General features: G+C 40.0%; 1 non-coding gene across 1 annotated transcript; it reads right to left on the reverse strand.

Annotated features, from left to right (window-relative positions):
• Positions 1 to 6,025: 6,025 nt before the first annotated feature.
• LOC148556234 (small nucleolar RNA R71) lies at positions 6,026 to 6,132 on the reverse strand. The gene has a single exon (XR_015887141.1). It is a non-coding gene; the product is annotated as a small nucleolar RNA R71 (small nucleolar RNA).
• Between the last annotated feature and the right edge of the window lie 5,144 nt (positions 6,133 to 11,276).

Raw genomic sequence — 11,276 nt, forward strand, 5'->3', positions numbered from 1 at the left:
ATAATTGAGATGCTTGATTATTCACAACACTAGACTCTTCAAACTTGCTTGCACTCAAGATTTCAAAAAGGCATCACATGACAGTTTTTTGAAAAGAAGGATTGAGGAATTAAACAGTTTTGAGGCAAGCAAAAGATTAGGAGAAGTGGTGGTTCTAGTTGTATGATTTTGCATTGAGTTTGCATGCTTATGAAAACTTGCATGGGAGCTCATAGGCAAGATATAGAGTTCAAAGAAGTATTATGGAGATTTTCAAATATTTATTGATCCAAGAAGCAGCAAACAAAAGAAAATAAAGAAAATACAAAAACAAAATAACATGGCCCAAGGCTCTGAGCATCAATTACTAGGCAGAAAAGAAGAAAGAAACAAGAACTCAAAGATTTATTATCGTAGTAAATACTTGTGGTCAAATTGTGTCAAAGAGAGAGGCTTAAGCAAGTAAATCCTTAGGGGTGCTTTAACACCTAATACCTTAAAACCAACTGGTTTAGGAGTATTGATTGAAAGCTTATCTAAAGAGCCACTTTGAGACATGACACTTAGAGTCAAGGCCAAAACACAGAAATTATAAGCTGCTTCAAGGTGATTACCTATAGAGAGATCTCCATGATATCATTTGGACAAAAGTCCTAGGAGCTAAGACTTCCAAGATGTAGGGACTAGTAAGCACTGAAGCCCTTGCATGAGCATATAATTTAGAGTTCACCCCACTGTCACTTAATCACTTCACTCACAGGATATGACAAGTTATTCTTCAATCCACTTCTAAAAGAACCTTTGAGCATAATTCTTTTCTTGTTTGGGGACAAGCAAGGTTTAAGTTTGGTGTTGTGATGACAAGTCATCTTATCCTAGTTTTTCAAGCATTCTTTCACTTGTTTTATAGGTTTTATACACTTTCTTGAGTTACAAGTAAGCCGTTTGGTTGGAAATGCATGTGTATTTGGATCAACCATGAGTAAATTGATGCATTTTCATGAGGTTTTGTGCTATAATTGCTTATATGTCAAGAATGATAATAAGTCTCATGATTTTAGCAAAGCTTTGATGCATTTATTGATTGATGACAGGTGACCAAAAGGCTTGGAGGAAGGTTGAAGAAAGGGGATGGCAGAAGGCAGCAAAACCAACCTAGGGAAGCTCAAGTTTGTGCCAACGTTTGCCTCAAACTTGAGGTCAAACGTTGGCTTAAGAAAGAAGCCCTAGAGAAGCCAACGTTTGTACCAACGTTCGCCTCAAACTTGAGGTCAAATGTTGGCACAATTTTTATACCCAAGGAAGGCCAATGTTTGCACCAACGTTTGCCTCAAACTTGAGGTCAAACGTTGGCACAATTTCTATACCCAGGGGAGGCCAACGTTTGCGCCAACGTTTGCCTCAAACTTGAGGTCAAACGTTGGCGCCAAAAGGTTCTTGGAGGGAGCACGTTTGAGTTCACGTTTGACCTCAAACGTGAACTCAAACGTGAACTCAAACGTGAGTGACAGATAATTACCGTTTTGCATAATTTTAACACTCCAACGTTTGAGTTAAAGTTTGCCTCAAACTTTGACTCAAACTTAAAGGCTCCAAAGTCCAAATTGTAAACGGATTTCTTCCCAAGTCCAAGAGCAACCAACTGAGTCTATCTTCAATCCAATTCCATCAAGCCAAGGCCCAAATTCAAGGCTTCAAGACCATTAGAAGGAAGTATATAAATAGGAGTTAATTTGATTTAGAAAGGACGTAAATTTTTACTTTTGAATTTGTACCTCTTGGAGGATTTTTATTGTAACTTGGATGCTGGAGGAGAATTCAATTCTCTTCCTCATTGGTTTCTGGTTTTCTTTATTGCAAATCTTGCTTGAGTCTTGGATGTTGAGAATTGAGGAAATTCTTCTCAATCTCACCTTGAGATCTCTTTGTTTCTTTCTCTGCATAATTCAGATTTAGTGATTTAATTTCAAGATCTTCTACTTTTTTATTTTAAATTCTCTTGCAATTGATTTCTGAATTGGATCAAGGAAGATAGTGAGATCTAGACTTAGTTTTCTAGTCTCTTAACCCCTGAGATCTGGAATTTCCTTTCTGTTCATCTGCTAAGGCTTCTTCAAGCCAATTTACATTTTCTGTTTGAGATCTACTTCAATTCAATTCATCTTTTACTTTCCTGCTAGTTGCAATTTACTTTTCTCTTGTTTAATTTCTGCTATCCCAATTCCTAATTTCTTTTATAATTCAAGCAATTTACATTTCTTGCACTTTAAGTTTCAGTCATTTACATTTCTTGTAATCTAAGTTTCTGCAATTTATATTACTTGTACTTTAAGATTCAACTTCTTTACTTTCTTTGCTCTTTAATTTACTGCAATTAACCCTCTCCCTTTAAATTTCATGCAATTTAGCTTCTGTTGGATACAAATCACTCAAATAAACTCTTGTTCACTTGACTAAGTTAACCACTAAACTAAAATTGCTCAATCCTTCAATCCCTATGGGATCGACCTCACTCACGTTAGTTATTATTACTTGATACGACCCGGTACACTTGCTGGTGAGTTTTGTGTTGGATTGTTTTCCATACATCACTAAAAAACAAGATCCTAATAAGAAAAAGAGAAAGAACAATAAGAGTTTGAAAAAGAAAGAAAAATAATAAGAAATAAGGCTAGGCACCAAGGGTTAAAATCTTGAGGGATGCGTCTGTGGTGTTCTTGTACCAAGGATCTGCTTGGATGAATAAGTTCTTAGGAGTGCTATATCACTTGGTAACATGGGTTAACTAACCCGGGATTATCAACTGTAAATCTACTATCAAGAGCAACCTTGCTGCAGAACATTTAGTAACCCAAAGAGGTGCTGGACACCAAGGCCTCAAGGAAAGAAAATAAAAAACCATGTGCCTGTGATGTGCATGTATGGGGGAAAGAGACTTGAGGCAGTAAGTCCTTAGGGGTGTTTCAACACCTAGCACCTTGAACCAACTGGTTCGGGAGTGTTGGCTGAAAGCTTACTTTAAAGAGTTGCTGATGCCAGGGCATTTTGGCCAGTTCCACTAACCTTTTCTTTACTGTTTTAGGGTAATTTCATGCATTTTCTTAAGTAAATAAGCAAGTTTTGGGTAGATATTCACTTACATCTTGATTCAAGCAAATATTGTGAACTTTACATGATTTCATGAGAATTATGCATGAATATAATGACAAATCGGATAATGCATGATCTCATGACTTGGAATAGAGCTTTGATGCACTTTAATTGCTTGATTTCAGGACAAAGGAAGCAAGGAAGAACCACGTTAGTAGCCACGTTAGACTAATTAACGTGACCACTAGCGTGGAATGGAAGATAGCTTGCAACGTTAATGAGAAAAGTGATCGCCAATAACGTCCTCAAAAGCCATTATAGCCCATGTTAGTTGCCACATTAATTACGTTAACGTGGAAGCTAACGTGGAAGAGAAGTGAAGCAAGGAATTGCCAACGTTAGTGACACTCGCCTTTGTCACTAATGTTGGATTAAGCCACTATTAAGCCACTATTGCCCATGTTAGTTTCCAGGTTAATTACATTAACGTGGAAGCTAACGTGGCAAAAGAATTGATGGACCAACGTTAGTGACACTCACCATTGTCACCAACGTTGGAGATGGCAATCACCACCACGTTAGTGGTCACGTTAATCTAATTAACGTGAACTCTAACATGGGAAGGAGGGGCGTTTGGAGCGTTAGTGACAAAGGTAAGTGTCACTAACGCTCTCGAAGAATAGGCAAGTCCACGTTAAAGGTCACGTTAGCTATACTAACGTGAACTCTAACGTGGGGAAAGGGAGCAATAAGCAATGTTATTGGAAAAGGTGAATGCCAATAACGTTTGCGAAGGACCAAGAGACAACGTTAGTGGTCACGTTAGTGCCACTAACGTTGAAGTTAACGTGAATCAATTTTGGCTTGGAACGTTAGTGAAAAAGGTGATCGTCACTAACGTTCTCGAACCCACACTTTCACTTAATGTTAACACCACTAACGTCCTAACTAACGTCCATGCCTAACTCACACTTTCTCTACAAGCAAAGCTGAGCCCACTGAAGATTGTAACTACTTCAATTAAAGATCCAAAGGCCCATATCCAAGACTTGAAGAAGCCAACTAGAAGATCAGAAGAGTAGTATATATAGGAGTAGTTTTGAACTAGTGAAGAAGCTTTTGGCATATTGGAGAACTACACTCTGTATATTTTACTTTCCCTGCACTTTCTAGTTTTTGTTTTCAGAATGTACTTTTCATTTACGCTTTCCATTTCCAGAGCTATGAACAATTAAACCCCTTTCATTGGGTTAGGGAGCTCTGTTGTAATTTGAAGGATCAATAATAGTTTTCATTATTCTTCTTCTTTCTTTTCTCTTGATTTTACTAGAAAGCTTTCAATCTTCATCCAATTGGATAGTTGTCTTGGAAAAGAAGCTATTCATACTTGGATCTCTTCGGAACCTTGGAAGAGGAAGGAAGAGATCATGCTAGAAATTCTTTCTCATGTTGGGCCAAATTGGGGTTTGGATGGATATAGTAACATATAATCCTACCAACACTTTGATTTGGGAATACATGTGGTATAATCAGTGACCATACTTCATCTCTTCTCGTGAGCAATTAGACCAAGGAATTGGCTATTGATCAAGATTTGAGAGATTGGGTTGCCAAGGAATTGGAATCCAATCACTTAAGATTGCCAAGGAGATCAATGAATGCATTGATTGAGGAAGAGATGAGAATGAACTTGATCCAAAGAATACAACATCTCCTGAGCCCAATGAATGCCCCATTTCTGATCTTATCCATTCTCTTTACTTTTTGCCATTTACTTTTATGTTCATTTCCCCAAATCCCCATTTAAGATTCTGCAATTTACTTTCCGCCATTTCCATTTTGCTCTTTATTTCCAGCATTTACAATTTCTATTATTTACTTTCCCGCCATTTACGTTTCTGCAAATATCAACTCAATTTCTGCTTAGCTCAACTAGAACATTCCTCTGATTAAAGTTGCTTGACCAATCAATCCCTGTGGGATTCGACCTCACTCTATTGTGAGTTTTTACTTGACGACAATTCGGTATACTTGCCGAGGGAAATTTGTTAAGAGAAGTTTTTGTGCATCAAGTTTATGGCGCCGTTGCCAGGGATTGATTTTGTATCAACAATGATTAAATTGGTGGATAACTAGATTGAGCATTTTTTTTCTTTTGTTTGATTTAATTTCTGTTTGAGTGATTTACTTTTAGTTTTTGTTATTTTCTTTCCTTTACCCCTTACCCGTTTGTAGTGTTCTCTTATTTGTTACAATTCAGTTTACTAACCCACTAACTGTTTGATATATTGCATCACTTACACTAACAACATTTCTGACAAGAATACTTCCTACATTTGTCTCCTTCTTGCTTGTGCCTTGTTGGTTGTATGACAGGTAGAAGAAGCGGGGCTTCAACTTTCTTTGATTCTGAATCTGAGAGGACCTTCCTTAGACTAAGGAGGGAAGCAAGAGGAAAGAGAGTTGTTAGTGCTGAGGAAGAGGAGGAGTATTTTGAACCAGACATGGATGAGAATATGGAGAACCATCATGAAGAAGAGGCTCACAACCATGGAAGAGAAGGTCCAGTGCATCATGCTGGACAGGAGAGAAGAGTTTTAGGCTCTTATATAAACCCAAACCTAGGAAACTGTGAAGTAGCATCCAAAAGCCAACCATACATGCCAATAACTTTGAACTAAAGCCACAGCTCATCACCCTTGTTCAGAACAACTGTTCATTCGGAGGAAGTGTCCAAGAAGATCCCAATCAACATCTAACCACCTTCCTAAGGATATGTGATACTGTGAAGTCTAATGGTGTTCATCCTAACACCTATAGATTGCTTTTGTTTCCCTTTTCACTCAAGGATAAAGCATCTAAATGGATGGAATATTTCCCGAAGGAGAGCTTAACAACCTGGGAAGATGTGGTGAACAAATTCTTGGCGAGATTCTATTCTCCTCAAAGAATCAACAGGTTGAGAGCTGAGGTACAAACCTTCAGGCAACAAGATGGTGAAACTCTCTATGAAGCATGGGAGAGGTTTAAGGACTTGACAAGAAGGTGCCCGCCATATATGTTCAATGAATGGGTGCAGTTACACATTTTCTATGAAGGTCTTTCTTATGAATCAAAGAAGGCAGTAGACCACTCATCCGGGGGATCTCTGAACAAGAAGAAGACCATTGAAGAAGCCATAGATGTCATTGAGACTGTAGCTGAGAATGACTACTTCTATGCTTCTGAAAGAGGCAACACTAGAGGAGTGATGGAGCTAAACAATGTGGATGCACTGCTGGCTCAAAACAAGATGATCACCAAGCAGCTGGCTGACCTTACCAAGAAGATGGAAAGGAACCAAGTAGCAGCAATCACCACCTCATCAGCAGCTCAAGAAGGAGTGAATGTAGAGGCAGAGGGTGATCAGGAACAAGCCAACTACATTGGAAACTCACCTAGGCAGACCCATGATCCATACTCCAAAACTTATAATCCTGGTTGGAGGAACCACTCAAACTTTGGGTGGAGAAATCAACAAGATCAAGGCCAAGATCAGAGATGTCACAACCCCAACAACAATGCAGCTCACCAACATTCCACACAGAAATCATATCAGCACCCACCTAACAACACCCCTCAAAACCAAAATGGCCCTTCTCATCCCTCCAACCCCAACTCACTATCATCCGAAGATAGACTTTCAAGGATTGAAACTCTACTTGAACGTATATGCAAAGAAGTTCAAGACAGTAAAATATTTCGAGAGGAAGTGCGGTCCAATATGCAGAATCAAGATGCTGCCATCCAGAAACTTGAGACACAAATTGGCTACCTATTTAAGCAAATTCCCAGCCATAACCTGTGCAGCAACACTGATCCAAACCCAAGGGAGGAATGTCAGGCTATCACCCTCAGAAGTGGGAAGAAATTGAAGGAAACTTCCAAGAAACCACAAGAGAAGAACTCAAATGAAGGGGAAGAGGAACAAGATGAAGTTCAAGTTCCCACTCCTCATTCACATAAAAAAGGAGAAATACTGAGGCCAGACGTTCCAAAAGCTCCATATCCGCAGCAATTGAAAAAGAAGGGGGATGACAACCAATTCTCAAGATTTTTAGAAATCTTCAAAAAACTACAGATTAACATACCCTTTGCTGAAGCAATAGAGAAAATGCCGCTCTATGCCAAGTTCTTGAAGGAATTAATGACCAAGAAGAGAAGCTGGAAGAGCAACGAGACTGTGATACTAACTGAAGAATGCAGTGCCATCATTCAGCATAAACTACCTCAGAAATTGAAGGATCCTGGTAGCTTCTAGATTCCTTGTATTATAGGGGAAATCACAGTGGAAAAGGCCCTATGTGATTTAGGAGCCAGTATCAATCTGATGTCCGTAGCTATGATGAGAAAAATGAGGATTGAAGAGGCCAAGCTAACAAAAATGGCCCTACAACTGGCAGATTGATCATTCAAGTTTCCTCATGGCATAGTAGAAGACTTGCTGGTGAAGGTAGGAGATTTTATCTTCCCAGCAGACTTTGTAGTGTTGGACATGAAGGAGGAAGCCAAGGCCTCCATCATCCTGGGAAGACCATTCTTGGCCACTGCTGGAGCTATCATTGATGTCCAAAAAGGTGAACTTACCCTGAGATTACACAATGAGAAGATGAAATTCAATGTGTTCAAGGCCATGAGCTACCCACAAGAACCATTGGAAGAATGTATGAGGTTGGATTCACTGGAAGATGCAGTACAAGAGATTTTTGAAGAAGAAGGACTCGAGGGGTTAACAGAAGAAGAATCAGCATCAAGCGAAGAGGCTGCAACAGCGGAGGTTCATGTTCAGGGCACACCAGCAGAGGAGAAGGAAAGAAAAGAAGCACCCAAACTTGAACTCAAAGCATTGCCACCCACTCTCAAATATGCATATTTAGGAGAGAATGAAAGTTACCCAGTGATCATAAACTCAGCCCTCAGCCAAGAACAAGAAGATGAACTACTCCAAGTATTATAAAAGCATAAGGATGCCATTTAATGGACCCTCGCTGACTTGAAGGAAATCAGTTCGGCCATATGCATGCATAAGATACGGCTGGAAGATGATGCCAAACCATCCATCCAACCCCAAAGGAGGCTAAATCCAGTCATGAAGGAAGTAGTACAGAAGGAAGTCATGAAGCTGTGGCAAGGAGGGGTAATCTACCCAATTTCGGATAGTCCATGGGTCAGCCCGGTCCAAGTGGTCCCCAAGAAAGGAGGAATCACTGTAGTACCCAATGAGAGGAACGAACTCATCCCTACAAGAATGGTCACAGGATGGAGGATGTGCATTGACTACAAAAAACTCAATGAAGCTACAAGAAAAGATCACTTCCCGCTTCCCTTCATGGATCAGATGTTGGAAAGACTTGCAGGACACGCCTATTACTGTTTTCTAGATGGTTACTCAGGATATAACCAAATAGTGGTTGATCCGAGAGACCAGGAGAAAACGTCATTTACTTTCCCATATGGAGTGTTTGCATACAGGTGCATGCCATTTGGGCTATGTAATGCTCCTGCAACATTTCAACGCTGCATGCTTTCTATCTTCTCAGATATGATAGAAAAATTTATTGAAGTCTTTATGGATGACTTTTCAGTATTCGGAGATTCCTTCCCTAATTGCCTAAATCACCTTGCCCTGGTGTTAAAAAGATGTCAAGAAACCAATCTGGTCTTGAATTGGGAGAAATGTCACTTTATGGTGACGGAAGGAATAGTCCTTGGCCATAAGGTTTCTAACCAAGACATTGAGGTGGACAGAGCTAAGGTGGAATTCATTGAAAAATTACCCCCACCAAGTGATGTCAGGCAATTAGGAGCTTTTTAGGGCATGCTGGCTTTTACAGGAGGTTTATTAAAGATTTTTCAAAGATAGCCAAGCCCTTAAGCAATCTTCTTGTATCTGATACACCATTTGTCTTTGATGAAAAGTGCATGCTAGCATTCGAAAACTTGAAAAAGAGGCTTTCCTCTGCCCCTATTATTTCCCCACCTGATTGGAACTTACCATTTGAACTGATGTGCGATGCATCTGATTTTGCAGTTGGGGCAGTGTTAGGACAGAGGAAAGATAACTTGGTCCATGTGATATACTATGCCAGCAAAGTCCTCAATGACACTCAAAAAAATTATACCACTACTGAAAAGGAGTTGCTGGCAATAGTTTTTGCATTTGACAAGTTTAGATCATACCTCATTGGTGCCAAAGTAATCGTTTTCACAGATCACACAGGACTTAAATATTTATTTGCCAAGCAGGAATCAAAACCAAGACTGATAAGATGGATCTTGTTGTTGCAGGAATTCAACATTGAGATCAGAGACAAGAAAGGAGTGGAGAACAAGGTAGCCGATCACCTATCCAGAATCCCTCAGGACAAAGGTGGAACACATGATGCCAGTGTGAATGAGTACTTCCCAGATGAGCAGTTAATGACGGTTCACAAAGCACCCTGGTTTGCAGACATTGCCAATTTCAAGGCAACTGGGGCTTTGCCTCCAGAGATCAACAAACACAAAAAAGGAAGCTCATCAATGACGCAAAATATTTTGTCTGGGATGAGCCATATCTCTTCAAGAAGTGTTTAGATGGAATTCTGAGAAGATGTGTCTCAAAAGAAGAGGGACGAGAGGTCCTGTGGAACTGCCACGGCTCGTGCTATGGAGGCCATTTTAGAGGGGAAAGAACTGTAGCAAAGGTGTTACAAAGTGGATTCTTTTTGCCCACCCTTTTCAAGGTTGCCAAAGAACTAGTAAAGAACTGCAATGAATGCTAAAGAGCTGGAAACTTACCCAAAAGAAATGAGATGCCACAGAATTTCATCTTAGAACTGGAACTATTTGACGTGTGGGGAATCGATTTCATGGGACCATTCCTAACCTCATATTCAAACGAATATATCTTGGTAGTAGTGGATTACGTTTCCAAATGGGTAGAGGCTATTGCAACCCCAAAAAATGATAACAAGGTGGTCATGAACTTCCTCAGAAAGAATATCTTTAGCCGGTTCGAAGTCCCTCGAGCACTCATCAATGATGGAGGGAGCCATTTTTGTAACAGACCACTAGAAGCTCTCCTCTTATGATACGGGGTGAAACACAAGGTTGCCATGCCCTACCATCCCTAAACAAGTGGGCAAACCGAGATATCTAACAGAGAATTAAAAAGGATTCTAGAGAAGACTGTAAGAGCATCAAGAAAGGACTGGTCGAAGAAGCTAGATGATGCACTTTGGGCATACAGAACGGCATTCAAAACACCAATCGGGATGTCCCCATATCAACTGGTGTATGGAAAGGCCTGTCATTTACCATTGGAGCTGGAACATAAAGCCCTCTGGGCTCTCAAGCTACTAAATTTTGATAGAATTGCTGCTGGTGAAAAGAGGGTCTTGCAGCTGCAGGAAATAGAGGAGTTTAGATCTCAAGCCTATGAAAATTCCGATATCTATAAAGAAAAGGCAAAGAGAAGACATGACCTTAATCTGACACCCAGGAGCTTCGAAAAAGGACAGCAAGTGCTCCTCTATAACTCCAAATTGAGACTTTTCCCTGGGAAACTCAAATCAAGGTGGTCAGGACCCTTTCTTGTCACAAAGGTCTCGCCATATGGACACATAGAAATCATGGAGGAAAGTTCAAGGAGGACTTTCACTGTGAATGGACAAAGGCTCAAGCACAACATGGGGGAAAGCCCCAAAATGAAATATCATCTCAACTGATGGAGAAATCGTCGAGCTAGCGACGCTAAAAGAGCGCTTCGTTGGGAGGCAACCCAACCTAAGGTAGTTTCCTTTTCATGATCATCTCAATAAAGGGTACAAGTAGTTTTCCCTGTATTGTGAGGAGCTAAGTTTGGTGTTGCACACCAAAACAATCCAAGAGTGAATGTGTAATTCTAAGTTTGGTGTTCCACCAAAGACTTCATTTAAAATCACATTACACCTCTTCAATGGTGAGTTGCTAGCCCCAACCAATCAGGGAAACCACTTAACAATAGTTTAGTTTCTAGTTCATAGTCGTTTTATTAATAAAAGCACATGAGGTTCTCTGCATGTATTTAATCAGTGCATGAGGCAAGGAACTAAGTTTAGTGTTCACACACCAAATTAAGTTCAGAAATTCACAAGCATACATGCATGCTAACTATTTCTCAAGTGCTTTGGGAACAAGCAACTTCC

The sequence above is a fragment of the Arachis ipaensis genome, chromosome B6, assembly GCF_059453495.1.
Source record: "Arachis ipaensis isolate K30076 ecotype BB chromosome B6, ASM5945349v1, whole genome shotgun sequence".
In the NCBI taxonomy this organism is placed as follows: domain Eukaryota; kingdom Viridiplantae; phylum Streptophyta; class Magnoliopsida; order Fabales; family Fabaceae; genus Arachis; species Arachis ipaensis.